At 46.2% G+C, this 19,544-nt stretch overlaps 1 protein-coding gene across 2 annotated transcripts in view; it reads right to left on the reverse strand.

Moving 5' to 3' along the window:
• CCDC102B (coiled-coil domain containing 102B) overlaps positions 1–19,544 on the reverse strand; it is an 810,362-nt gene that overhangs the window by 694,748 nt on the left and 96,070 nt on the right. The gene's annotated exons all lie outside the window — the stretch shown is intronic.

The raw sequence follows: 19,544 nt of genomic DNA on the forward strand, positions 1-19,544 counted from the left end.
TATATTATTTTGTTGGGTCTCTGTTGAAAACTGAGGAAATTAAGTACGTTTTTAAAGCTTTAGTTGTAGTTAACTTCAGTTGAAATAATGCGGCTGGCCAATTTTTTGCTAACCGTACAAGGTACATACACTGGGTAACTAAAACATTTTCTCTATATAGCCTACATCACACAACATAAGAGAAAAACAAACAATTTTATTCATATATTTTCACAAATGGTTATGAAGAATGTGTCCACAATTAAAAACATACACTCACGCTCATTCACTCATTAAAATGCTGACAAGAGAGGTACACAAAAGGCCAGCATATACCCGTGTTAACAATATCTTCTATATTTGTGTCAACATGGTTCCCTGTGGAAAACCTCCACTTACAATCTATCAAACATTACATTTATATATACACATGTTCTCAAAAGCTGGTTTCTCCTGTGTAACCCCCCCTTTTTTTTAGTAAGATTTTCCAAATTTGAAGTTGATTGCAACCACGTGGTCAAACCCCGACAAGCGGCCCTTGTTTCACACACGTTTGCTTCCTCAGGGGGACTGCAACCACTGAATGTGCTTTTATGACAATGGTTCACCAGGCCAACACCTTTGGATTTTCAACATACGTACGCCAAATATATTCACAAATTTTCAAAAGGAATCCTTTTGCACAGATGGCACAAGATCTTCATAAACTGTCTCTTGGACAACACCAATATACTTGTCATACCAACCGATTGCAACGTTTCTTGTTTCAGCATCAACTTATAACTGCGCCATAGATTTACTTATAACTGCGCCATAGATTTACCAACGTTGGTAAATCTATGGCGCAGTTATAAGTTGATGCTGAAACAAGAAACGTTGCAATCGGTTGGTATGACAAGTATATTGGTGTTGTCCAAGAGACAGTTTATGAAGATCTTGTGCCATCTGTGCAAAAGGATTCCTTTTGAAAATTTGTGAATATATTTGGCGTACGTATGTTGAAAATCCAAAGGTGTTGGCCTGGTGAACCATTGTCATAAAAGCACATTCAGTGGTTGCAGTCCCCCTGAGGAAGCAAACGTGTGTGAAACAAGGGCCACTTGTCGGGGTTTGACCACGTGGATGCAATCAACTTCAAATTTGGAAAATCTTACTAAAAAAAAGGGGGGGTTACACAGGAGAAACCAGCTTTTGAGAACATGTGTATATATAAATGTAATGTTTGATAGATTGTAAGTGGAGGTTTTCCACAGGGAACCATGTTGACACAAATATAACACGGGTATATGCTGGCCTTTTGTGTACCTCTCTTGTCAGCATTTTAATAAGTGAATGAGCGTGAGTGTATGTTTTTAATTGTGGACACATTCTTCATAACCATTTGTGAAAATATATGAATAAAATTGTTCAATTTTTTGCTAAGGCATGTTATTTCATTAGCATTGTTTAGGGTATTAATAAGCTCATTTGCATGTGTTTGCATGCTAAAGAACTTGTTTTAAATCATGTGGTGCTAGAGCTCATTTACGTGAGATATTTCAATTATCTTCTGGTATCCCTGGGCTAGGGAATTTATCGCACAAAAAGCAGCGTTTTTAGAGTGATAAATGACCTAACCCTCAAAATTTGAATAAGTCAGCACAGCTTTAGCCAAACCTAGGTGTTGCGGTCGGTAGATTGTGGGTTGGCCCCCTAACCGCCCATCTTAGCACCAGCCCCAGCGCCACTTCGATTCCCCCAGAGCGTGATGGGGCAGGCTGCCACACTCCAGTCAGGCTGCCGCACCTGTAGCAAGATGCCGCCGACTCCCCGTCACTGCTCTAGGCACATGCATGTATGTCTCTCTCTGATTTTAAAGGGCCACAGCGGGAAATCCCTTGCAGCACCCACAAATGTCATGGCTTGTGACCAATAAAAGGACCTTTCAATAGATTGATTACCTTAGGTAGAGCAAGTTGCCTCAGTGTGTTCCTGGTCTTCGTTCCTGTATTCCTGGTCTTTGTTCCTGCACTCCTGGTCTTCGTTTTGGCAATCCTTGGTCTTCTTCTCTGAGTTCTTCATATTCATCCTGTGGTCAATCTTCATTTCCTTGTCTTCATCCCATAGTCAGTCTTCAGTTCTTTGTGTTTGTCCTGTGGTCAGTCTTCAGTCCTTCAGTGTCTCCTTTGCCTGCCTGTGCTGTTCCTCACCTCACAGCCTGCATATCCATCCCATCTTCCCTTGGATGGATCTCTGGTTCTGACTTTGGCTTGCCTGACACTTGACTATGACTGAACTCTGCCTGCCACTGACCACCACCTGTTTTTTTATTACAGCTACGCTCCACCTGCAACTGACCACTGCCTGACTCTCAACCATACCAGAAGGCTGCCTGCCTTGACCGCTGAATGTCTCAGACTATGCCTGTGCTCAGCCTGCCCCAGACCATAGCCTGAGACTTGACTGTCTTCATGGATCTGCACCACATCAACAGAGGCCTGTGCCTAAATCCTGCTGGCACTGACACCCAAGGGCTCAACCTAAGGGGAAGGAGGGCTGGTATAGCTGAAGCTCCAGTTGGGCATCTGCCACAGCCAGTTTTGCCAGCCAATAGTGGGGAGCCTTGCAGGTTGCAACCACTCCACTTCAATCCAAGGGTTCGCAGTCACAACAAATTGCAGAGGCCATGGACTAGGCAAATGCCAACGATCTCCAGGCCATTCTGGGTCTTGTGCAATGGCTCTAGGAGGAGCAGTAGTTTCTGGAACTTCTGGCAGCTTCCATGGAGCGACTCACCGCTTGACTGGAAGCAACCTCATCTCCAGCTGCATCTGCACAGACATTGGCGGCACCACCCGCACCTGTTTCACCAAGTCTCCCCATTCTGCACCTCCCAGCTCCATTCCGGTACGCCAGGGATCCAAAACAGTGGCTTAGCTTTTTAAACCAATGTTATATGCACTTCACCCTTCAAGCAGCACTATTCCTTGGTGATCTCGTGAAGACAACCTACATACTCTCTCTCCTGGATGGTAAGGTTTTGGCCCGAGCCTCTCCTTTCTGAGATCATTTGGATCCTTTCTTACAAGACCTGCAGAAGTTTACTGCAGCATTCAAAGCAGTCTTTGACAAGCCAGGCCAGATCTATGCCATGGTATCCAACCTTCTGCATCTGCACAGGGTACCCAGTCTCTAGCAGACTACACTTTAGAGTTCTGGACCCTGGCCACTGAACTCAACTGGAAGGAGGAATACTTTCGTAGAATATTCCTGGAAGGCCTGTCCTCCAGGATTAAGGATGGACTGGCAGCCTGTGAACTCCCAGAGTTCCTGGAGGGCCTCATCATCCTGGCAGGGAGGATCGACCGACGCCTCCATCAATGGTCCAGGGAGGTCTGCCTTCCTCGTTGGGCCATCATGCTGGCTCCCTGCTTCCAGCGAACACTGTCGCCACCTTCTCCTACTCCACCCACCGCTGCGCACTCAGATGAGCCCATGCAATTCGACCACGTTCCCATTCGCACTGGAGGAGAGACACCAATGCTGGCAATTAGGCCTGTGTTTCCATTGCGCAGCACGAGTCATCAGTTTGCCCAATATTCAGTCAAACTGGAAAACTTCTGAGCCTAGGATCCTAGGCTTCACTACACCTGCTCCCCAATTGACTCTCCCCATGGTCATCATGATCATCAGGACTTCACCATCCTAGCATTAGTGGACTCCAGTGTTGGGGAAAACTTTGTGATGAAAGAGCTGGTGGACCATTTTCAGATTCCCATTGTCCAGAGGAAGACTCCACTTATAATCTTCTCCTTTTACGGATATCCTTTGCCTGGCCTGATTACCCTTGCCACAGCTTCGCTGACCCTACTCAATAATTTGCTCCTTAAAGAACTGATAATATTCCACATCATCACCCATGCCATTACACCCAATCATGCTGGGCTTCCCTGGCTCCAGAGCATTGTCCACAGTTTGATTGAGCCACGTTGCAGCTTTATCACTGGGGACAGCAGCAATTCCATGACTTGTGCTTGGACCACATGGAACCTCCATTCCACCTAGTACTGGCCAACATCCATTTGGGCCTTCCTTCCTAGTACAGTGACTCTGAGGAAGTTTTCTCTAAATGTGAAGCCAAAATTATATCACCCCATAGGTCATACGACTGTGGAATTGAACTACTGACTGGCACCGAACCTCCACAAGGCAGAGTCTATCCCCATCTCTCCCCAATACCCAAGCAATGTCAGAGTACATCCAGGAGAATTTAGAGTGGGGTTTCATCTGACCATCATCATCCCTAGTGGGGACAAGCTTCATCTTTGTGGCCAAAAGGATGGGTCACTCAGGCCCTGTATTGGCTACTGCAGATTAAATTCTGCCATGAAGAAAGATCAGTACCCTTTACTACTAATCTCTAAACTCTTCGACTGGCTCCAAGGGACTAGGTTAATTAAAAAATTAGACCTTCAATTAGCCTATAATTTGGTCCAAATTAAACACGACGATGTATGGAAGACTACATTCAATATACTTGATGGACATAACAAAATATTTCTGATGGCCTTTGGGTTATATAACGTCCAGCTGTCTTCCAAAAAATGAGGAATGAGATTTTCCGGGATCTACTCTATGTTTGTGAGGTCATATACTTTGATGGCATTCTCATTTTTTTCAAGGATCTCAGCTCCCACCGCCACTGCATAGTCTAGTTTTTAAGGTACATTGTTTCTAGAAAGGGGTTTCAAATGGACCCATAGAAAGTTAAGAGCATCCATGACTGGTCCCATCCAGTAGGACTGCAAAGGTTTCTGTGCTTTGCCAACTATTACTTCACTGTGAACTACTCAAGGATCACGGCACCACTCATTGCTCTCACCCAAAAGGAGCTAATAACAAGAATTGGCCTCCCGAAATGGTAGAGGTAAAGGATGTCTTCTTAAAGAAATCCTGTTTACTATCCAGACCCTACATGCCCAATCATCCTGGAAGTGGATGCCTCCACTGTGGGTGTAGGGGCCACATTATGTCAGTGTTTGACCAAGGGGTCCTCAATCCTTGCTCATTCTTCTTGATGAAATTTTCATCACCAGAACACAATTACATCATCATGGACAAGAACTCCTAGCAGTCAAGCTAGCACTTTGAGTGGTGTCATTGGCTAGAGGGTGCTCAGCACCGAATCACTATATACACAGATCATAAGAATCTGGAACACCTTTACCATCCCAATGACTAAATGTACGCAGGGCCAGTGCAAGGGGATTTGGCGCCCTAGGCGAGCCTTCTCCCTTGCGCCCCCCCCCCCCCCAGTTGCGCCGCCACCCCCCGGTCTCGGCCCCTATTCCTACCTCATTCTCGATCACGCCCGTTGACTGTGTGGTTTTCCGGTCACAAGCAGGTTGGGCACTGCTCGCGGCCCGCCAAATCTCCACTCCTCTTTGCCACCGCTTGCGGCCCCATATGACTCGCACCCAGTGGCGCACCAAGGGTCTCCAGCACCCAGGGGCCAATGCATTTGTGTGCCTCTCCAGCATCGCCCCCTTAATCCTTCTTGTACTAATGCTTAAGGTCACAGAAAATCAGTGGTGTCGCTAGACAGAAGAATTTGGGGGGGGGGGGGGGGGGGAGCCAAAATGACATTTCTTCATCACACCCACCTCTATAGCATGGATCGTGCTTTCAAATTGGTTATTAAAAAAAAGTGTTAATAAAAAAGTCCAAAGGCTCTTCTGGGTAATTTTAAAAAGCTGGCCAGTTTCACACTATAAAATTATTTGATAGCCTCATTCAACTAATGCTATAGGGCTATGAGAGTGAAGTCAGGAATATATAGGAAGGAACAGAATGTCAATATAAATCCTGAACCTCCAGTTCTGTAACTCTGTGCATCCACTGAAATTCCCCCAAACAATGGAGCTTGGATGTTTCCCTTACAGCTCATCATACTAAAAGATAATTTCAAATTCTGGTGTCACCTCACAGTAACAGCAGCACAAACAGCTTCCACTGCCAGGCACATTGTGAACTAACACAAAACACCGCAAAAAAGACACTCAAAATCTATACTGCAATCCCATCGTAACATAACTGTACTAACACTAAGGACTCAAACAACAATAACCCTACCTGTGAAAAAGCAAGAGTAAATATTACACTGGGTCCTAGAATACCAATACACCACCTACTGAGGAAACAAAACAAACCCAATTGCTAATGATCCCTATACAGACACTATATGCTAGCAGAATCTCTCATCATGGTCACACATACAGAGCAGAGACAGACCTCTCATCAAATACAGAATAAAGCCACATAAAGTATAAACAGAAATGTGCAGACAAAAACTGAACTGTAAAACGCATCACGCCAGACTCTATACAGTGTAACAATGGAAAAACAAAAATGTCACCATTCCTTGTGAAACAAATCAATAATATAAAGATATATAAATCATTAATCATAATTATAAAACCATACAAATAAGATAATTTGAAAACAGCTGATGAATAGAATATCTAATAATTAAAGATTAATGCAAATTTTGAAAGCTTTACCAAAACCAATAAAATATTTCAGACACATCACATACTACCCAATAATTAAAATGGTAGTCAATCAAGAAAAATGAACTTAAAAAGCCACCTTTACTTACCCTCTCCAGCACTCCTTTCCCTTGCAGGCCATACCAGAAGCAGCAGTAGCTGCTGAAGCTGTCCTCACAGTCCTCTTCCTTAGAGACCACAACCAGTCTCTTCTCTCTCTCTCTCTCTCTCACACACACACACACACAAGTCACACCCTCAGGACCAGTTTCTGTCTCTCACACATCACTCATCTCCCCAACCAGTCTCTCACTCTCTCTCTCACACACACATACACATACCAGTCACCTCTCTGGCCAGTCTCTCTCAATCACACAATGCTCTCGCTCTCTCTTACTAACACACAGGCTTTCAATCACACACATGCTCTCTCTCTATTTCACTTACCCACAAGCTCTCAATCACACACGTTCTATCTCACTTACAAACAGGCTCAACCACACACATGCCCTCTCTCACAGCCACAAGCCAGCCAAAAACATGCTCCATCTCTCTCGCACACACACACTGACACACACAAGCACCCTCCCTGACTCACATATACACCACACACATACAGAAGCACTCTCCCTGTCTCACATACACATTACACTCACAGAAGCACCTTGCTTTCAGACTTACAGCATTTTTCACTTTTACTAAAATAAATTAGAATTAAATAAGAAAACCACATTCCTATCAGAAGGCGAAATGACACCCTTCCTTCAGGTTCTGTCCTCCCAAGGGATAGCCACTTACACCTTCTCTTGTTTTATGCTTTCAGGCAATAAAGCAAGTGTGTTTCTTCAAACTATCAGTCGTATGATTATTCATGTGGGAGATATGGAACAGAGAGGCATCCTTAGTCAGCTTCCCTTTTAAATGGGAAGACTCCAGTCTTAGTCATTTAAAAATATACATTTTCTAAAGGCTTAAAAAAAAAAAAGCAAAACTGTTTCAGATTGGAACTATTCTAGTCTTCATGCTTAAATTATGCTTAAAAAAAAAAAAAAAAACACCTGGCATCAGTATCTTAAATTTGTGATTTTGCTGAGATGAACATTTTAAATACTTTAATTTTTTTTTTTTACTTTAGTATTTGTCTCTACCCACTTTGTTAAATTTTATTTTCCAGCAGAGGGATTCTTAAAATTTAGTAATTTCATCTTTCATCCAACTTTTCAACAAAATCAGCACAAAAGTTGAGGTATATGTATTATCACACTTCATTTTTTTAAACTAGCAGATTCCTTTCTCACATACCCATCACATACACACACAGAAGCTCCATTCCTTTCTTACATATACATCACATCACATCACATCACATAACATCACATACACACACACACACACACACACACACAGAAAGAAGATCGGTGCAGCCGGTCTAGCTGATCACGTGGCCGAAAAAAGGAAGATCGGTGCAGCCGGAGACCAGCCGCCGAGACTTAAGGGGCCCCGCGGCAGGCAGCCAGCCCCCGACTCTCCCTGCCTCCCCCCCCCCCCCCACTGCCACCCTCCCGTCGCCCCCCCTGGTGGTCCAGCGGAGGGCCCGGGAGCAATCTGCCACTCCCGGGGCCTCGGCTGCCACTAAGCAAAATGGCGCCGGTGGCCTTCAGCCCCTGTCACATGGTAGGGGCTAAAGTCACCGGTGCCATTTTGCTTAGTGGCAGCAGAGGCCCTGGGAGCGGCAGATCGCTCCTGGGACCTCCGCTGGACCACTAGGGGGGTGTCGGGAGGGTGACACTGGCGGGGCGGCAGGGCGAGTTGGGAGCTGCCTGCCTGCTGCGGCGCCCCCTAAATCACAATGCTTGGTCGCCATCTAGGCGAGTTGAAGGCTGGCAGAATTTTGAAAGGGCACTTTTTGCCCTTTCAAAATTCTGCTGCCTGCCGCGGCGCCCCCTAAGTCTCGGCGCCCTTGGCACAGGCCTAGCTCGCCTAGTGGTTCCGCCAGCCCTGAATGTACGGCAGGCTCGCTGGACTCTGTTCTTTGTACATTTTGATTATAAGCTGAGGTATTGGTCGGCTCTCAAAAACATCTGGGCAGACATCTTCTCACGCTCCTTCCATGCAGAGGACATCCCAGAACCTTCCAGGCACATCATCGACCCAGCCAGGATCCTCCTAGCTGCCTCCATGATTGTCCCTCCAGGGAAGTTGGTCCTTCCATTAAACTCCATGAAAAGGTACTGAAATGGTCCCATGACATCTGTGTTGCAGGTCATCATGGGTGGGCTCAAACCCTTGCACTGCTTCAACAATACTATTGGTGGCCCCACATGAAGCAGGATGTTAAAGCCTACATGGATTCTTGTCCCAAATACGCACAGCAGAAAGCTCTGTAGGGCCAACCCTGGGGACTGTTACAGCCATTGCCAGTCTCCAGGGAACCCTGGACTCACTTGTCCACCAATTTTATTGTGGACCTCCCTCTCTCAGATGATGCCACCATAATTTGCGTGGTTTGTGACCGTTTCTCAAAGATGGCTCACTTTGTCCCACTCCTAGGTCTTCCTTCCACCCCAGAGTTAGCACAGCTCTTTACCCTTTATGTGTTCCATCTCCACGGCTTACTCAAACATATTTTATCAGACAGAGGAGTACAGTTCACAGTTAAGTACTGGTGTTCACTGTGCAAAATGTTCGATATCACCTTGAACCTCACAACAGCATACCATCCACAAGGGAATAGACAATCTAAATGTACTAACCGCACACTCAAGTCCTTCCTCAGGTCCTATAATCAATGAGTGCCAAGATAATGTGGCTTCTCTTCTGCCCTGGGTGAAATTTTCACATAATTCCCACATGTTTGCCGCTATCAGATCGTCACAGTTCCAAGTACTTTTCAGGAGGCAACGGCTATCACCTTTGCCTTTTCCTGTGGTAGTACCCTCTCTAGCAGCTCAAATATCCACCACAGGAATTACAAGACCTCTGGACCTGTACTAATCTTCAAATATGGTGGTAAAGAGGCCTGAAAAGACCACATATGTACGCCGAAGGCCCACTCCCAACTTTAAGGTACCTTCCATGCAACTTGCTCCTGATTTATTAGCCCATTCCCAATAATTCATCAGATAGGTCCTGTGACCTAACAACTGAAACTGTTGCCCACATTGAGTATACACAACATCTTACATGTATCATTGCTGAAACCACTGATAGACTCCTGGCCTTCTAGGGCACCTCCAAGATCTCAAGACCACTGAGGTCACTGAAGACAGCACAGTCTTTGAAGTGGAGAAGATTCTTGACAAATGGTGCAGAGGTAAAAAATGGGACTACCTCATTGCCTGGAAGGGGTATGACCCCGAGAAGAATTCCTAGGAACCCACCTCCAATATCCTAGTTATCAACCTACTTAGGGTGTTCCACGCTCATCATCCCACCAAACAGTGACTTTCAGGGAAGGGCTTTAAGGGGGGGGGGGGATTGTTGAGATCGTCAGTTCACAGGTCAACCCCATAAACTGCCATTATTACCTCCAGCCCAGACACTGCTTCGGTTTCTCCAGACCATGGCGGGGCAGGCCACCACACTCCAACCAAGCTGATGCTCCTGTGGCAAGATTGCACCAACCTCCCAACACTACTCTAGGCTCATGTGTGTCTCTCTCTGATTTAAAGGGCCCGCAGCGTAAAATCTCCCAGAGTGCCCACAGATGACATCATTGCCAGTGTCCCATAAAATGGTCTTTCCTCCTACAGTCCATGCCTCAGCAATAGGTCTATTACTTTAGATAAAGCAAGTTGCCTCAGCTTGTCCTGGTCTTCATTCCTCTATTCCTGGTCTTCTTCTTGGCAGTCCTTGGTCTTCTTCTCTGAGCTCTTCATCTTCGACCCATGGTCAGTCTTCAGTTCAACTTCTTCATCCCATGGTCAGTCTTCAGTTCTTTGTCTTTGTCATTGTCCTTCATCCCATGGTCAGTCTTCAGTCCTTCAGTGTTTCCTTTGCTCACCTCCCAGCCTGCCTATCTATCCCGTCTTCCCTCAGATGGATCTCTGGTTCTGACTTTAGCTTGCCTGACACTAGACTATGACCAAACTCCGCCTGACACTGACCACCATCTGTTTTTCGATTATGACTGAACGCCACCTGCCACTGACCACTGCCTGACTCTTGACCATGACTGAATTCTGCCTGCATCTGACTATGACTGAATTCTGCCTGCATCTGACCACTGCCTGACTCAGACTTTGCCTGTTCTCAGCCTTCCCTGGACTCTGGCCTGTGACTTCAGTGTCTCCATGGATGTCCACCACATCAACAAAATCCTGCTTCTAAGTCCCTCTGGCCCCAACACCCAATGGCTCAACCTAAGGGGAATAAAGACTCGTATAGGAGAAGCTCCAGCTGGGCCTCTTCTATAGTCAGTTCCACTAGCTGATGGTGAGGACCTGTAGGGCTCCTCCCTGCAGGTTGCACCAACTCTGCCTCATTCCAGTTGTCCATGCCTGCAACACTAGGTGCCTCATTTTGCAGCTGAAAATATTATTAAATTTATCCAATTAAAATATGACCAGCTAAATCTGAGCCGCCAATTGTTTTTTATTTCATAAATTTGGGTAAATATCACTGAAAAAATCATTAAACACCAAACTTGCTTCACCAACCTAATAAGAACAAAAGAACATAAGAACATAAGAATGTGCCATACTGGGTCAGACCAAGGGTCCATCAAGCTCAGCATCCTGTCTCCAACAGTGGCCAATCCAGGCCATAAGAACCTGGCAAGTACCCAAAAACTAAGTCTATTCCATGTTACCGTTGCTAGTAATAGCAGTGGCTATTACTCTCATCCCAGGATTCTAAGTTTAGCTTCTTAAAAGAGGTACATTTTCATCTATGAAGACTTAGTTACCTTTTTCCTCAAGTTAGGTGACGAAGTCATTTGAAAATTCACCTCATAGTTGCCAGTTATGTTGTGATCAATGCTGATATAAGGAAAGGGATGTGTTTCAGATCCCTGGTCAGTGGAAACTAATTTCCTAGCTATGCAAGATCCTACAGCTATGCAAGCTCCCAAAATGTGGAACTCTTTACCCTCTGCTTTGCAAGCCATAAATGATTTGAAAATTTTAGGAAGGTAAAGGCCGTATTGTTTCAGGAGGCATTTGGGAAAATCAGCTGATATTTTAGTTTTTGTTGTATTGTTTTCAGGAGGGCAAGAGATGAAGTTAAAATACTAATAGTTTTATTGTTCATTATTACATTTATTGTTATTGTATAAAATTTTAATGGGTTGTAATCCACCTAGTTTGACTAGTTCATTATAAGCGGATTATAAATTGTTTAAAAATAAATACTGCACTCTGAATAGGAGTCACACAATGTGAGTGTTGACTGTGTTAGCCTCAGTTACGATATTCCTCCGAGAACAAAATCTGAGCAGCAGAAGGGAAATTATCCAGTATCAAGTAGGGATGTGAATCGTTTTTCAACGATTAAAATTATCGTCCGATAATGTTAATATCGTCTTAAATCGTTATAGAACACGATACAATAGAAATTCTAACGATTTATCGTTAAAAATCGTTAAATCGTGTTAGTGCGCACTAACGGGTGTTAGTGCGCACTAACTCCCAGTTAGTGCGCACTAACTCGATTTAGTGCGCACTAACTGAAAATGATACAAATAAACACTTTCCAGGTCACTGAAGGTCAGTTAGGAATGAATATGTGTTCCTATTGGCTGGCTGCCCTCTTATCTATTGATGTTACCAAGGTTACCACTGAGGTGATGGTTGGGGGGATGGGAAATGGAACTGGAAACTAACGAACACCAACAGAAAATGAAACAAAGTGTTCACACTTCCCAGGTCAGTAAAGGTCACTTAGGAATGAATATGTATTCCTATTGGCTGGCTGTGCTCTTATCTATTGATGTTACCAAGGCTAACACTGAGGTAATGGTTGGGGGGATGTGAAATGGAAACAGTTGGAAGCTTGACAAAAAAAGTAATGTAATGATCAGCACTCACGTGACTAGAACTTGTTTGTTTATTATTTTTGTTAGCAGGCACCTGAAATGCTAGTGCATGTTGAATTTGCCAATCACTGTGCATTTTAGAAAGGTGGTCCTGGCTGGAACTGTACACAGTTCAAATATATGTAATTGATTGTTGGTAAGTGTAGATTTTAAGTGATTTTCCTGCACACAGTGCCCTAACCCTGGCACCAGGGGTGTTGTGATCTTCCTGCACACAGTGCCCTAACCCTGATACCAGTCTGAGACAGCTCCCTCCCTGCATTACTAGTGAGAGGCTGGCTTCACAGACAGGGGGGAGCTGCCTGACCCTCACTCCTGACTTCCCCCATGTCCCAGCTAGTGAATGGTGTGTGGGTGAGGGGGGGGAGGATGGTGAAGACTGAGACAGCTCCCTCCCTGCATTACTAGTGAGAGGCTGGCTTCACAGACAGGGGGGAGCTGCCTGACCCTCACTCCTGACTTCCCCCATGTCCCAGCTAGTGAATTGTGTGTGGGTGAAGGGGGGGGAGGATGGTGAAGTCTGAGACAACTCCCTCCCTGCATTACTAGTGAGAGGCTGGCTTCACAGACAGGGGGGAGCTGCCTGACCCTCACTCCTGACTTCCCCCATGTCCCAGCTAGTGAATGGTGTGTGGGTGAGGGGGGGGGGGAGGATGGTGAAGTCTGAGACAGCTCCCTCCCTGCATTACTAGTGAGAGGCTGGCTTCACAGACAGGGGGGAGCTGCCTGACCCTCACTCCTGACTTCCCCCATGTCCCAGCTAGTGAATGGTGTGTGGGTGAGGGGGGGGGAGGATGGTGAAGTCTGAGACAGCTCCCTCCCTGCATTACTAGTGAGAGGCTGGCTTCACAGACAGGGGGGAGCTGCCTGACCCTCACTCCTGACTTCCCCCATGTCCCAGCTAGTGAATTGTGTGTGGGTGAGGGGGGGGGGAGGATGGTGAAGTCTGAGACAACTCCCTCCCTGCATTACTAGTGAGAGGCTGGCTTCACAGACAGGGGGGAGCTGCCTGACCCTCACTCCTGACTTCCCCCATGTCCCAGCTAGTGAATGGTGTGTGGGTGAGGGGGGGGGGGGAGGATGGTGAAGTCTGAGACAGCTCCCTCCCTGCATTACTAGTGAGAGGCTGGCTTCACAGACAGGGGGGAGCTGCCTGACCCTCACTCCTGACTTCCCCCATGTCCCAGCTAGTGAATGGTGTGTGGGTGAGGGGGGGGGGGAGGATGGTGAAGTCTGAGACAGCTCCCTCCCTGCATTACTAGTGAGAGGCTGGCTTCACAGACAGGGGGAAGCTGCCTGACCCTCACTCCTGACTTCCCCCATGTCCCAGCTAGTGAATGGTGTGTGGGTGAGGGGGGGGGGGGGGAGGAGGATGGTGAAGTCTGAGACAGCTCCCTCCCTGCATTACTAGTGAGAGGCTGGCTTCACAGACAGGGGGGAGCTGCCTGACCCTCACTCCTGACTTCCCCCATGTCCCAGCTAGTGAATGGTGTGTGGGTGAGAGGGGGGGGGGGGGGGGAGGATGGTGAAGTCTGAGACAGCTCCCTCCCTGCATTACTAGTGAGAGGCTGGCTTCACAGACAGGGGGGAGCTGCCTGACCCTCACTCCTGACTTCCCCCATGTCCCAGCTAGTGAATGGTGTGTGGGTGAGGGGGGGGGAGGATGGTGAAGTCTGAGACAGCTCCCTCCCTGCATTACTAGTGAGAGGCTGGCTTCACAGACAGGGGGGAGCTGCCTGACCCTCACTCCTGACTTCCCCCATGTCCCAGCTAGTGAATGGTGTGTGGGTGAGGGGGGGGGGGAGGAGGATGGTGAAGTCTGAGACAGCTCCCTCCCTGCATTACTAGTGAGAGGCTGGCTTCACAGACAGGGGGGAGCTGCCGGACCCTGACTCCTGACTTCCCCCATGTCCCAGCTAGTGAATGGTGTGTGGGTGAGGGGGGGGAGGAGGATGGTGAAGTCTGAGACAGCTCCCTCCCTGCATTACTAGTGAGAGGCTGGCTTCACAGACAGGGGGGAGCTGCCTGACCCTCACTCCTCCGGGGTATTGTGATCTTCCTGCACACAGTGCCCTATCCCTGATACCAGGGGTGTTGTGATCTTCCTGCATGCAGTGCCCTATCCCTATTAATACCAGGAGTGTTGTGATCTTCCTGCACGCAGTGCCCTATCCCTAATACCAGGGGTGTTGTGATCTTCCTGCACACAGTGCCCTATTCCTGATACTAGGAGTGTTGTGATCTTCCTGCATGCAGTGCCCTATCCCTGATACTGGGATGTGTGCAAGAAGATCCCAACACCCCCGGTATCAGGAATAGGGCACTGTGTGCAGGAAGATCACAATACTCCTGGTATCAGGGTTAGGGCACAAGTTCTAGTCACATTGACTGATCACATTACTTGTTTTGTCAAGCTACCAACTGTTTCCATTTCCCATCCCCCATATACTCTCAGTGGGAAGCTTGGTAACAAGAATAAATAAGAGGGCAGCCAATAGGAATACATATTCATTCCTAAACTGACCTTAACTGACCTGAAAAGTGTCAAATTGTATCATTTTCAGTTAGTGCGCACTAACTCTCCGTTAGTGCGCACTAACTCCCGTTAGTGCGCACTAACTCGAGTTAGTGCGCACTAATCGGAAAAAACGATTTTTAACGATTTTTTAACTAAAAAATCGTGCCTAACACGATTTTCTTGCCCTGCCACACGATTTCTATCGTTAAGACGATATGGAAAACGATTCACATCCCTAGTATCAAGCTCCAAAAAAGTTTATACTTTATCCAATAGTAGTCTGGTCATACGTCAGAATCTAAAGATTTCAAACTTGCTTTACTAAGAAAACAATGCTGGACCCTGAGGTTATCACAAGGATCAGTTAAGAACATATTAAATTGCAAACTGGGAAAGACTGAGATTCCATCAAGCCTATCATCCTGTTTCCAATAGTGGTCAATTCAGGTAACAAGCACCACTACCCAGTAAATACCCCAACAGTAAATACATCTTATGTGGTTAATACCAGTAATAAGTAGTGGCTATTCCCTAAGGGGCGGATTTTCAAAGGCCCGCGCGCGTAAATCGTTCCGGATTTACGCGCGCAGGGTCCTCGCGCGCCAGCGCACCTATTTTGCATAGGCCGCCGGCGTGCGTAAAGCCCCGGGACGCTCGTAAGTCCCGGGGCTTTTGTAAGGGGGCGTGTCGGGGGGGGTGTCGGGGGCGGGGCCTACTAACGCGGCGGGCCCGGGGGGCGGGCCCGGGGGCGTGGCGCCGGCCCGGGGGCATGGTCGAGGCCTCCGGACCAGCCCCCGGGACCGGAGGACGGAGCGGGGCTGCTGGCCAACGCGTGCAAAGTTACGCCTGCTGAAAGCAGGCGTAACTTTGCCGACAAAGGTAAGGGGGGGTTAGATAGGGCCGGGGGGGTGGGTTAGGTAGGGGAAGGGAGGGAAAGGTGCGGGGAGGGCGAAGGAAAGTTCCCTCCGAGGCCGCTCCGAAATCGGAGTGGCCTTGGAGGGAACGGAGGCAGGCTGCGCGGCTCGGCGCGCGCAGGCTGCCGATTTTGCGCAGCCTTGCGAGTGCCGACCCCAGATTTTATAAGATACGCACGGCTACGCGCGTATCTTATAAAATCAGGCGTACTTTTGTTCGCGCCTGCTGCACGAACAAAAGTACGCACTCGCGCAACTTTTTAAAATCTGCCCCTGTGTCTACTTGATTAATAACATTTTGTCAACTTCCTCTCCAGGAATTTATCCAAAACCTTTTAAAATCCAGCTACACTAGTTGCCATAACCACATCCTTGGCAATGAATTCCAGAGCCTAATTGTGAGTTATGTGAAAAAGAATCTTCTCTGATTTGTTCTAAATGTGCTGCTTGCTAACATAATGGAGCGTTCCCTAGTCCTTTTATTATCTGAAAGAGTAATCAGTGCACATTTACCCATTCTAGTCCTCTCATGATTTTATAGACCTCTATCATATTCCTCCTCAGCCATCTCTTCTCCAAGCTGAACAGCCCTAACCTCTTTAGCCTTTCGTCATAGGGGAGCCATTCCATCCCCTTTGTCATTTTGGTCTCCCTTCTCTGTACCTTTTGCAGTGCAACTATATCTAAATTTGGGCTTCTCCTAAACAAATATTGGGTTTTTATACATGCAAGAAAACTAATTTACCTAAGAGATGCATAGACTGAGAAAGTATGGGAGAAAGATTATTCTATGGAATTGGATGATTTCCAATGGGGAGTTTTCTGGGGTAAATCTATCAGGATTTCTCGTTCTGCTGCTATTACCCAATCCATGTACTTTATAGCTCACTGAGTTCTTTGGACTCCAGCAAAGATGGGGAAAGTATCCAGGGATAAAAGTGGGAAATGTTGGTCTTGTAATAAGCATAAGAGCACTTTGCCTCATTTGTTGTTTTATTGTAGTAATTTATCTATTTTTTGGTCTGCAGTCTGGACCAACATATGTGCTATCCTTAATATGAAAGAATCTATATCTTTTCAATCAGTTATCTTGAAGTCCTTGAGCCTACCAACAGTATTATCTAAATGGGGTTGTAAGCTATATGACTTTTTAATTTCCATTGCTCTATATTTAGTACTTATACATTGGAAGGATAACTCAAAATTGGATGTTAATATACGGTGGAATATGGTATAATTATTTCATAATTATGAGCTTGGGCTCTTTGTTCACTTGTGAAAAAATATGGGCTCTGATTTTGTTCTTTAGAATAGTTTCCATGCTTTTTCCCGTCACTGAAACTAGGCTGACCGGTCTATAGTTTCCCAGATCACCAAAGGAGCCCTTTTTAAATATTGGGGTTACATTGGCCTCCCTTCAGTCTTCAGGTACAATGGATTATTTTAATTATAGGTTACAAATTACTAGTATTAGATCTGAAATTTCATTTTTTAGTTCTTTCAGAACCCTGTGGTGTATACCACCTGGTCAGGGCAATTTGCTACTTTTCAATTTGTCAATCTGCTTTACTACATCTTCCAGATTCACCGTGATTTGGTTCAGTTTATCTGAATATTCACCCTTGAAAACTGTCTCTGGAATGGGTATCTCCCCAACATCCTCATTAGTAAAAACCGAAGCAAAGAATTCAATTTCATTTTTCCGCAGTGGCCTTATCTTTCCTAAGTGCCCCTTTAACCCCTCAATCATCTAACAATCTAACTGGATCCCTCATAGGCTTCCTGCTTTGGATATATTTTAAAAAGTTTTTATTATGAATTTTTGCCAGCTTCTTTTCAAATTCTCTCTTAGCCTATCTTATCAGTATTTTACATTTAACTTGCCAATGCATATGATTTATCCTATTTTCTTCAGATGGATTCTATGTGAGGTGCTGGGCTGAACCCAGGATACACTACCCCAGAAGCAGTACAGGATGACAAAGCAGGATGCTTGACAGGACAGGGGCTGGTCTTCTGCCTAGCCAACCCCTCCCATGCAGGTTGGGCCTTTGGGTTCTGAGGGCCAGTAGGACTCCAGTGAAGCAGAAGTACATGGTGATTCTGGTTTAGGCAAGGCTGTGGACTGGCTGGACCAGGTAATACTGAGGTCTGAGACAACTGGAGACAAAGGACTTGGTAATGGAATAAGAAAATGTAGACAGAGACAGGACAGGACTGAACAGAGGCAGGACTGGACTAGACAGGGACAAGATTAGAAAGGACAAGATGATACAGAACACAGAACAGAGGCAAGACTGGACTAGACAGGGACAAGATTAGAAAGGACAAGATGATACAGAACACAGAACATAGAAGCCTGAAGGCAGCAAAGCAGGAAGCCCGAAGGCCACAAGGCAGAGGAAAGACCATGCAAATCCACAAAGCAAGGCTAGCCCAAGGTAGGCCACAAGGCAAGAAGCAAGAAGACCAGAGGTAACAAAGCAAAAGGTTAGAAGGCCCAGAGGCATAAGGTGAGAGGGTGACTGGACAGGCCACAAGGGAAGAGACTAGAAAGCACAAGGCAAGAGGTTGGAAGGCCCAGAGGGAACAAGGCAAGGCAAGGAGTGAAAGTAACAGTGATCAGCTCACGGAGCTGAAGGTAACTCCATGAGAAGGCAAGGAAACTCTGGCAAGGCAGGGTTAAATGGGACTGGAGTTTGGGTGTGGTGCAGGCAAAGAGGAAGAGCTTGGCAAGGCTGGAAGTTAAGCTCACTGAGGATTCCTGGTGGAGAGGAGACTGCACCACAGGCGGAATTAGGTGACCAGTGAGGAGATGGCTAAAGTAGCTGGGAGCAGAGCTCACTGTAGGCCTCTGCAGATAGGGAGGTGACATTTCAGGAGGCAGCAGGGTAAGATGAGGCTGCATAGAAGGTGAAATCCTATCAGATCCTTCTTACAATTTTGAAGGAAGCTCTTTTGACTAAAATAGCCTCTTTCATCTTATCTTTTAACCATAATGGCAGTCATTTGGCCTTCTTTCCACCTTTCTATTGCATGGAATACATCCAGACTGGGCTTCTAAAATGTTATTTTTAAAAAATGTCCATGCCTGTTATACACTCTTAACCTTTGTAGCTGTGCCTTTCAATTTTTTTCAAATTATTTTCCAAATTTTTCAGTCTTCCTTTTGAAAGTTTAGTGCTAGAGCTGTAGAGTTACTTAATGTCCCCCTCCCAGTCATTAAGTCAAATTTGATGATGTTATGATCACTATTGCTGAGTGGCACTGGCCACCATTGCCTCTCACACCAAATCCTGCGTTCCACTAAGAATTAGATCTAAAATGGCTCCCTCTCATGTCAGTTCCTGAATCAAGAGCTCCATGAAGCAGTCATTTATTTGATCCAAGAACTTTATCTCCCAAGCATATACTGATGTTACATCTACCCTGCCAATATTGGGGTAATTGAAATCTAAAAGGACAAAAGCAGGGTGCTGCACTACAGAATAATCCAAATCAGAGAAGTGCAGAGCATAGAACTTTTAGTCCTGATCAAAGAAGATTCCAATCATTTTATGAAAGAACAATTT

This window comes from Rhinatrema bivittatum, chromosome 2 (genome assembly GCF_901001135.1).
Source record: "Rhinatrema bivittatum chromosome 2, aRhiBiv1.1, whole genome shotgun sequence".
NCBI classification, from domain to species: Eukaryota; Metazoa; Chordata; class Amphibia; order Gymnophiona; family Rhinatrematidae; genus Rhinatrema; species Rhinatrema bivittatum.